We start from the raw sequence: 10,672 nt of genomic DNA, 5'->3' as shown, positions 1-10,672 counted from the left end.
GTTACGGGGCCCAGCTGCAGCTGCAGGACCTGCTGCAGCATTGTTGTTGCCATAGCGCCTGTGAGCTCGTATTGAGCAGTGGGGGCGCCGGCGGCGCCCGTTACACCATCCTGCATCCCACCGCTGGTACGGGAGTCCGTAGGGGTAATAGTACGGTACTGGGGCAGGAGCAGGATGGTGAGAAGGATAACAGGCGTACCCCGGCGCATAAGGCTGCTGGTACGATGCCGGGTACGGGGCGTACGCCGGTGCTTACCCCGGCGGATTGGCTGTTGGATACGACAGATAAGGGTACATCTTGCCTAAAATTTATAAAAATTATTAATCCTATAAGAAAATATAAAAATTAAATTTACTTACTAACTCTTTCTATACCGCGTGCTTGCCAAAATAGAGTGACCGACTACTAATAAAAGCGCAATTAATACAGAAAATACTGAAAGTATTTTAAAGTATTAGGATACCAAAAAAATATTTATTACTTCCATAATGAATCAAGTTTATGCACACCCTGGCTATGATGTCGTTCCTTCTATGCTCTTTTGAAACGAATATTCATATCTCATTCGCACTGAAGCTAATAGAAAGTCTTCATTCATTCCAGGAATTTTAGGTAGAAACTTCGATGAACGCCGTTAGCCGCGGCCCAAAGAATAAGAAATTTAATCTTTGGCGGTGTTCGTGCAAAAGCGGTGTGGAATTACAAAAATTGAAGAAAAACCCGAAAAACGACTAAAGGAGGTCAGTGCAGATGAAAAAGGACGCCTAATCCAAGCTGTTGTCCGTTATTGTGGGACTTTACCGATAGGAAGCAATATCATAACAGGGCCAATCCGCGGAATAGTGGAAGTGCTGGAGGAGATCCTACATGGCATCCTGTCGGGTGTCTCCTCGCACAGAAAGTAAGTTCTTGCCAAAAGAACTTCGTTGCGTTGTACTAACAGAGGTATCTTTTTAGCAGAACTCCCAGCAATACGAACTCCGACGAACTCGCCATTGGGGAACCACAGAATCGGAGCTGGACTGCAAGTGGCGAAGAAAACGGCAAAGCATTCGGGACAAGAGAAGGAAGCCTTCCACTAATAATTAACAAAAATAAAAACATCCTTTGAACATTCCATTTATTTGTATTTATTTGTGCACCAGCAGATTTGTCTTTTAAAAGTCCTACAATTTTTCAGGACAGTAAGACCATGCTAGACGCATTGCGGGTGAACTTTGAATACTTCGGTAACACTATAAATACGGTTTTTCGACTAGTGAAACTCTTAGCCGATCTGAGTACTAGGCTTTAGCAGTGTCTATATTGTTAGCATTGACAGTATTTTATATTATTAAGCCTAGTACTCACATCGACGATAACCGCGAGCTAATCATAGGAGTGAGCGAGAGGCAGACAGGCGGCTAAAGCTTTTCGTCGGGTCTGTTTTCAGCGCGGTACTCCGATGAGCTAAGGAAATACCAGAAAAAGTACCAGAACTCGCGAAAGACTGAATATTCGATCAACGCCGTTAGCCGCGGCCCAAAGAATAAGAAATGTAATCTTTGGCGGTGTTCGTGAAGAAGCGGTCGGGAATTTAAAAATTTAAAATGGAAGAAAAACACCAAAAACGAATAAAGGAGGTCAGTGCAGATGAAACAAGGACGCCTAATCCAAGCTGTTGCCCATTATTGTGGGACCTGACCGACAGGAAGCAATACCACAACGGGGCAAATCCGTAGAATAGTTGAAGCGCTGGAGGAGATCCACTAGAGAATCCCAGGGGGAAGGAACACGGGACATCGCTCGATCTCCGCCGAGCTCTCCATTGAGGATTCCACCTCCACCAACTACTTGACAGCTAAAGCGGAGATGAAGAACGCGCCGGCTTCTATAGGCATCCGTGGGACGAGAAGGAAGCCTTTAACTTCTAATTTACATAAATAAAAACATTCGTTGAAAATGTAATTTATATTTATTTTAATTTCTTTGTGCACCAGCAGACTCTTCTTTTTTAAATTGCTCCAATAGATTTGTTTTCCGTTTGCCAACGAACCTAGCTGCTTGACAGTAAGACTATGCCACATGGATTGCGGGTGAACTTTGAATACTTCGGCCACACTACAAAGAATACGATTTTTCGACTAGTGAAACTATTAGCCGATCTGAGTACTAGGCTTTAGCAGTAATAGATGTGGCTATGTTCTTAGCATTGGCAGTATTTTATATTATTAGAATTGAGTATTAACGTGATATCTTTTAGATTTCATATTGCTAGCTTTTAGTATTAATTGGTATTTTGTGAAAGTGTGAATGTCATATGTTCTTAGCACACCTATCGATTGCTACGAACCTAGTTCGATGATGGTATCGAACCATAAGTTCCAAAGTAACAAGCCGGGACATTTTACCGAAGGAAGCGAGGTCCGAAGCATGACAAGCAATTAGAAACGAACAACCACTCGGTTGGTAAACTTTATAAAAATTTTATTTTCATAGTCTTTTCAAATTGTGAGCGATGTGCAGATGAATTAAATTCGGTTTTTTTGTAAATCCTTTTTTATATTAGGATTACACTCATCTCGATTTCAAGATTACCTTTTCTTGACTTCTGGCATAAATCGTTTTTGTTTACATTTTAGATATCATTATCAAAGAAAATTAATACGTTTTTTAAATCATTTAGTTTTGCCTTATAAACTTCTACTAATTGAATATACAATATTCTAAAAGCATATATTTAAGCCTTACAGCTTTCTATACATTATTTAACTGATAGACATGTAGGGTTGGTGTTACCTTCTCGGGTAACTTAAATAGTTCCTTAATAAATTTTGTGCAATGTTTATTCACAAAGAGGAGTACAATTCCACTTATTTTATTTCTTAAAATAACTTCTGTTAAATCCATTAAACAGATTTAATAATTCATTTTACATACATACATGAAAAACGAAATTCCCCCTTTTTCCTAACAAAAATTGTACAAATACGTACGATAAGGAAATGCATGAATTCGAGAAGGTGGATCGATTTGTCATCGATTTCCACGTCACTCCGCACACTTTGTGCAACAACGAAATAGCAAACTGTCTGCGGAACAGACATTTCTATAATTTGTCCCCTAACGTCCTTCTCCTATATCCTTCAAGTTGGAATTGCTTTGTACTCTGAAAATCAAATTGACAATACTTTCGACTTGAAATCTCAATTCAATTTCGTTCTCAATTTTTGTAAATGTACCTGATCTATAATCCTAGTGTTGGTAGCCCTGCTATATGTTTGCTAAATCACTTCCATGGAAGCGGAACCCCCCAAGATATCCAAGGAATCAATCACAAGTTTCGCGATCTGAGAAATTAGGTAAAGGCACTTTTCTGCAGAACGCTATTTTAGGCATGCCAATAAAAATCGACAAATTAGGTAGAATAAAAACTACACTAAAAAAACGTTGAGTGCCACAAACTTGTGCGGAAAAAACGGACAAAAGTTATTCATTACTAAATTTAGTATTCTATTAGAGTACTGAAATGATTAATTTAAAGCAAAGGTGAATAATTTCGTCATCCTCGGTTGCTCCACGGTGATATTTACATATTTCCGTCAAATGTGCAACTCGTTCTTTTGAACTGTCTAAAGCAGTGGTCGGCACACACATACCATCACAAGTTTGCCTTGCATTAGTGTGAGTGTAAAAACACGAAGTTGGCGCGCAGCGCTCTGAAGCCTGACGTTTCTCTGTTTTGCACTGAGAATCTTTGCAGCAGCAACAAAAAAGCGCGCCGAAGCTGATAGAAAAAAGACCCGAAGACCCATGCCGAAGTCATACGAACATCTACGTTGTACGTGAGCGAGCAGAGGATGGGCAGAACACTTCCCTATGCTCACTAGATAGGCCGCTGCCGACCACTGGTCTAGAGCTATATACATGGACAGTTCCGCTTCCTGCATCAAACTTCACCCTTTGGTTTAGCTTAAGAGTTAGGCTTATTTGTTGGTGCAAGTGGTGACTTTTTGTTCATATTTTTTAGTGATCATGTACGCACGGATTTCATCAAATTTCGAATTTAAGCAACATTTGCAATACTTGCAGAAAGCCTTATTGGAATATTTCGTATTGCGACACGTCCACTTTTTAAATTCTGAGTGCCTCGTTTTTAAGGATTTTAGTGAACTTATCCAGTTCTTTAAACATTTCCTCTGCCGACGATCTTAGTTATGGTCGCCATTTTTTTAAGTATGCTGCTGGCACATGATTTTTACAACACAATTTGTGTTTCCGGCTTACTGTGTATCTCCGGAATTGGTCTTGAATCCTCTGCCATCTGTTCTTTCGATCTTTTACAAAAACGACAGAAGTAATAAGACTTTAACGAAGTGGTAAAACACAGAAATGAATTTAGGCCAAGATTGACTCCTAAAACTTTACATCATGGAAAGTACTTTTTTGGTGCCTGATGGTGTTTCAATATCTAAACCAAATTCTTCGAGTTCTATAAATGTTTTTAGATTCTGTGCCAAATTTCTTATCAAATAGCTGCCCAAAGTATTATTGACTTCAAGTCTACCCATATATAAAAAAACGGGAACTACAAGTTTGTTTTTAGAGTTTAGTTTTAGAGCTTGAAAACTATTAATACTCACAAAATTATTCATTATTGTTATATTGATTCCATATTATCTATAAATTAATTGAGTACGTGACGAAGTTCAAAGAACGTCTTAATTTAAAATGTAATTGGCATAATGTATCCTTTTACTTTAGCCTCAACTAACGTAGGCCTATTGTTCTTCATAACTTCTGTTATTTCATTATTAACGTTAAAAGTAATAGGCTTAGTAAAGGAACTGTTACTTAAAAGGTTTTTAAACAGTCTATACTCTGTGTTAATTTATAGAACAGGGTATGAACAAAAAGAAAAACATTTTCCAATGGTTGCTTAAGCTTTAAGTTTTAGAGCTTTAGCTGTTGCAACTTGAATTTTATTCTGAGTGATGTGTACATCCTTTCCATTAAAAAAATTTGTTGGATGTAACGCTAGTAGAATGTTTTGACAAAATTAACTAATTTGAGTTGAAACATTAAAAAAAATAAATCTTCAATATTTACATAATCTTCATTCGGATTTTCAAAAACTATATTTCCTTTACTAAAATTATTGTCATCGGACCAATTTCGCCTATCATTTTCTTTATCAAAAACAATATATTGTACTGAAATGTTAGATGAAGTTTCCAAGTCCTAAGCGGGGACAGAATTTCTTAATAAATGTTTATTTTCTTTTAGTTTTGTGTGGCTTTTAATATGCTCTTTAAATTTGGCAATACTGAAAAATTCTTTATAACATTCGCGTTGCTTTTGAGTGTACTTAAACTTATTTACGTAAAACGCCACACAGAAAACCACACACGAACTTAGTTTTTTACGCACTCATTCTTTTTTTATTACTATGTTTATATACACATTATATAAGAACTTTAGTTTTTCTTTCTTGTGAAACACACACAGAAGGTCAAACCGGCTTCACGCTAAAAAACAAGTCGCAATAAATCGACTAAATCTTATGATAGTGTATGCGAGGCAACATATTTGAAGTAGGCCAATTCGAATTTCGAACATGTATTTTTCGCTTCCACTCATATTGCTGTGTCCTCACGATCTCGATGTTCACATTCACATTTTTATACCCTTGCAGAGGGTAATGATTTCAGACAGAAGTTTGCAAGGCAATGAAGGAGACGTACCTATAAAGTATATATGTTCTTGATCAGGATCACTAGCCGAGTCGATCTAGCCATGTCCATCTGTCTGTTTCTACGCAAACTAGTCTTTCAGTTTTAAAGCCATCGGGATGAAACCTTCCCAAAAGTCTTATTTCTATTGCAGGTAGTATAAAGGTCGTAACGAGCCGGATCGGACAACTATATCCTAAAGCTCCCAAAAAAATTAACAAAAATATGTAAAAAACAAGAAAGGAAGTTAGCTTCGGCAAGCCGAAGCTTATATACCCTTGCAGCTATAATTATTAAATTTAAAAACACAAAAAATGATATTCCCAATAGTATAAGATAATATGTCAAAAAACACCGAAGCTATAATTTGTTTCATATTATTTTCCTACCAATTTTCCGATCGTTCCTATGGCAGCTATATGATATAGTCGTCCGATTTTGATAAAATTAAATTCGAAATTCAGAACTAATTAAAAAATGTTATTTCCAAGCGTAGGAGGTTATATGTTAAAAAACACCGAAGCTATAATTTGTTTCATATTATTTTCCTACCAATTTTGCGATCGTTCCTATGGCAGCTATATGACATAGTCGTCCGATTTTGATAAAATTTAATTCGAAATTCAGAACTAATTAAAAAATGTTATTTCCAAGCGTTGGAGGTTATATGTTGAAAAACACCGAAGCTATAATTTTTTTCATATTATTTTTCCACAAATTTTCCGATCGTTCCTATGGCAGCTATATGATATAGTCGTCCGATTTCGATAAAATTTAATACAAAATTCAAAATTATTTAAAAATTGTTATTTCCAAGCTTAGGAGTTTGTATGCTAAAAAACACCAAAGATATAATTTTTTTTCATTTTTTTGTCCGATTATTCCTATGGGAGCTATAAGATATAGTTGTCCGATCCGGCTGGTTCCGACTTATATACTACCTGCAAAAGATATAAGACTTTTGGAAAAATTTCAGCCCGATAGCTTAAAAACTGAGAGACTAGTTTGCGTAGAAACGGACGGACAGACGGACAGACGGACAGACGGACAGACGGACAGACGGACAGACGGACATGGCTAGATCGACTCGTCTAGTCATGCTGATCAAGAATATATATACTTTATGGGGTCGGAAACGTCTCCTTCACTGCGTTGCAAACTTCTGACTGAAATCAATATACCCTCTGCAAGGGTATAAAAACACCGAAGCTATAATTTGTTTCATATTATTTTCCTACCAATTTTGCGATCGTTCCTATGGCAGCTATATGACATAGTCGTCCGATTTTGATAAAATTTAATTCGAAACTCAGAACTAATTAAAAAATGTTATTTCCAAGCGTTGGAGGTTATATGTTGAAAAACACCGAAGCTATAATTTTTTTCATATTATTTTTCCACAAATTTTCCGATCGTTCCTATGGCAGCTATATGATATAGTCGTCCGATTTCGATAAAATTTAATACAAAATTCAAAATTATTTAAAAATTGTTATTTCCAAGCTTAGGAGTTTGTATGCTAAAAAACACCAAAGATATAATTTTTTTTCATTTTTTTGTCCGATTATTCCTATGGGAGCTATAAGATATAGTTGTCCGATCCGGCTGGTTCCGACTTATATACTACCTGCAAAAGATATAAGACTTTTGGAAAAATTTCAGCCCGATAGCTTAAAAACTGAGAGACTAGTTTGCGTAGAAACGGACGGACAGACGGACAGACGGACAGACGGACAGACGGACAGACGGACAGACGGACAGACGGACAGACGGACAGACGGACAGACGGACATGGCTAGATCGACTCGTCTAGTCATGCTGATCAAGAATATATATACTTTATGGGGTCGGAAACGTCTCCTTCACTGCGTTGCAAACTTCTGACTGAAATCAATATACCCTCTGCAAGGGTATAAAAATGTAGAAAAAATTATAGCTTCGGTGTTTTTTAACATATTAACTTCTGTTGGTTTGTATTCTAGTGCAATTACATGGAACAGTAGTCCTGTTTGGACTATCGCCAGATTTAATGTTGGATCCTCGATGAGAATTTTATATGAATAGAAAAGTTAATTAGTTGTATTTGTTTCCTTCCCGCTAATAAACACAGCTCTTAATTACATTTATATTTAGTTACTAATTCATTTTGTATTTAAAGTTAAGTTTTAAATAAACCTACTAGAGTAAAAGTATTATTTGAAGAGTAACGGTATTCATATAGTTTTGGGAAAGATCTATCACACAAATTACGCAAGATAAATACATTTTTATAAGATAGTTGACTAATATTGTAAAAGTATTAAAAATTGTATAAGTTGTGAAATTTAGAAATTATAATTTTATTTCATTTTACAAATTTTGCCTTATTCTTTGTTGTTTCTTCCTCCTACAACAATATCCCTAAACGGTTCCAAGATCTTTGAGTTGCATATAGGTACTTACAAGGCGGAAATTTTGAAATACAAATCGTTCGGTTATTCATTGACCAGCGACATATGGAAAGACCATTTTTTAAAATGATCTTATCTATCCAGCACAGTGAATTATTTAATTAAAGGTCTTCTAGTAGATCGCCTAATGGCTATAAAATCCATGAACGGAGATTCCCGCACAGGTATGAAAAGGCTTCGAAACTAGTAGTCAATTATTTTTTCAAAGCCTAAGACTTGGTCACTCCCCAACACAATGGAAATGTGCAGAAATCATCGTCATGGCCAAACCAGGTAAGCCTGAGGCCGAACTGGGATCATACAGGCCCATCAGCCTGCTGTCAATTCTTTCCAAAATCTTGGAAAAATTATTCCTGAGGAGATTGATGCCTGTGCTAGAGGAAAAACATATCATCCCAGATCACCAGTTTGGCTTCAGGCTAGCTCACGTGACCATACAACAGCGCCACAGGATAGTCAGCTGCATTTTAGACTCCTTTGAGGCTAAAAGGTTCTGCTCTGCAGCATTCCTAGATGTCAGGCAAGCGTTTGACAGAGTCTGGCACCAGGTCCTACTGTACAAAATCAAGCACAGCCTGCCTACTCCTTACTACCTACTATTAAAGGGCTACCTTGAGAATAGAAGGTTTTACGTGAGATGCAACCACCAGGAGTCGCCCATACACGAAGTGGCCGCCGGAGTCTGGGGGACTCCAGGCAGCGTACTTAGCCCAATATTATACTCTGTATACACCGCGGACATGCCCATTCCCACGGGTAGCCTCAACATGACTTGCACATATGCGGACGACACGGCGTTCCTAGTCTCCGCAGACTCCCTGACACTGGCTGCGCAAGGCCTGCAACAAGCTCTCTCAAACATCGAACCATGGCTTAAAAGATGGAAAGTCATCATAAATGCAGAAAAGTCAACGCATATTACCTTCTCCTTACGACCAGGAATATCCCCATCGGTTATGCTAAACGGTGCAGCCATCCCACAACAGCTCACAGCCAAATATCTGGGTCTGACCCTGGATTCCAGACTAACGTGGAAGGAACACATCGTGGGCAAAACAAAACTTATGAAAATTGTCAATAAAGAACAAATTACTCATTTATAAGAGCATTTTAAAACCAGCGTGGACATATGGCATCGAGTTATGGGGCACTGCAGCTAGTTCAAACTTAAAGAAATTAGAAAGAGCCGAAAATAGAATTCTGCGTCAAATATTAAATGCGCCTTTCTACGTGCGAAACACCACGATTAGGAGGGACCTAAAGCTCCCCACAGTGGTCGAAGAGGTGGCAAAACACAGCAGACGGCACCTGGACCAAATAGAAGCCCACCCAAACCCACTCGCTTCCAGAGTGCTGGATGTGCAACCTCGGCGATTAAAAAGACGACACCCCACGGAACTTTTTGTTAACTAACACTCAATTTTTGTCAAAACATTTAATTGATTGCCCCCTGGGCAGACGTAAATATAAGTATCAAATCAAAAAAAAAAAAAAAAAAACCATTCCTATAGATAGTTAATTTAAATCCCTTTTTTTAAGATACGATATTTTACATCGGTCGTAGTCTCGGATATAAAGGTTCTTGTCATGGATGGGCAAGTGGTTCTTGTACTGGAATTGGCGGGTTCCATATTCCTTTTAAATTCACCCCTCTGCTAAGCTATTTTCTTGTAAACTGTGGACAATTCTTTAACGCCATTTTCCAGAATTGTTTTCTAATTTACCACCCAACGGCCAATAAATGCGGCTTTTGGGAAGACACTTGGTGAAAAAATGTATTAATAAATTAATTTTTGAGACGTATTTTTGCATAGGAGGATTTTTTCTGTCTAAAATTGAGTTTGAAAAACCAAGAAAGAACAACGAAAATGAACATCGCACTATACTCTTGCAAAAAAGCAATTGGGCTTGAGATGGGGAGTGTCTCTACGAATCGTCACCTGAATATATATAGCAGCAGTCAAGCCTATTACATTTTTTTTTTACTTACTTTTTTAACCTCAAAGAGGATTTATTTGGCAAGTGGTACGAAGGAAAAGGAAAAAATGGCAAGGAAGAATGATGTGTTTAATTCTATGGAAGCTGCCATATCAGAAGTGGATTTTGCGCAGCACAGCGATATTAAGAACCAAGCAAGTAAAAAATGTTGCTACTGCTTGGCGCTATCGTGGAAGAGTGCCCATGGTAATTTAAGTCAGTTGCGCACTAAGCATGCAGTTTGGCAGGATTACAAAACAGTAATCAATTTACCAAGAACTAAGAAGCCAACAGTTCGGCAAACATGGCAAAAACAAGCCAGTATTCTTAAGCTTCTTTCAATACGCAATATGCCAAGCAATTATGGCACCGATCAAAAAGCCAAAACTTTGTCCTCTAATGAGGCATTAGCTCTTTCTCTGGACCAAAATTTTACCAATACTTAGCTATAAGAGCGCAATCAAAATAAAAACATGCGATACAATCAGAAGCATTCGGTAGGACTATACTTCGTAAGTTGGAATTTGTCAAAG

The 10,672-nt window shown here is 37.6% G+C and overlaps 1 long non-coding RNA gene across 1 annotated transcript; it reads right to left on the bottom strand.

Annotated features, from left to right (window-relative positions):
• Nucleotides 1–9,360, bottom strand: LOC119550932. The gene is made up of 3 exons (XR_005219513.1): nucleotides 9,085–9,360; nucleotides 361–436; nucleotides 1–302 (listed from the first exon to the last, which is right to left on the bottom strand). It is a non-coding gene; the product is annotated as an uncharacterized LOC119550932 (long non-coding RNA).
• Nucleotides 9,361–10,672: the final 1,312 nt, after the last annotated feature.

Source organism: Drosophila subpulchrella, chromosome 2R, assembly GCF_014743375.2.
Source record: "Drosophila subpulchrella strain 33 F10 #4 breed RU33 chromosome 2R, RU_Dsub_v1.1 Primary Assembly, whole genome shotgun sequence".
NCBI lineage: Eukaryota > Metazoa > Arthropoda > Insecta > Diptera > Drosophilidae > Drosophila > Drosophila subpulchrella.
This window is presented reverse-complemented; position numbering and strand designations above follow the sequence as displayed.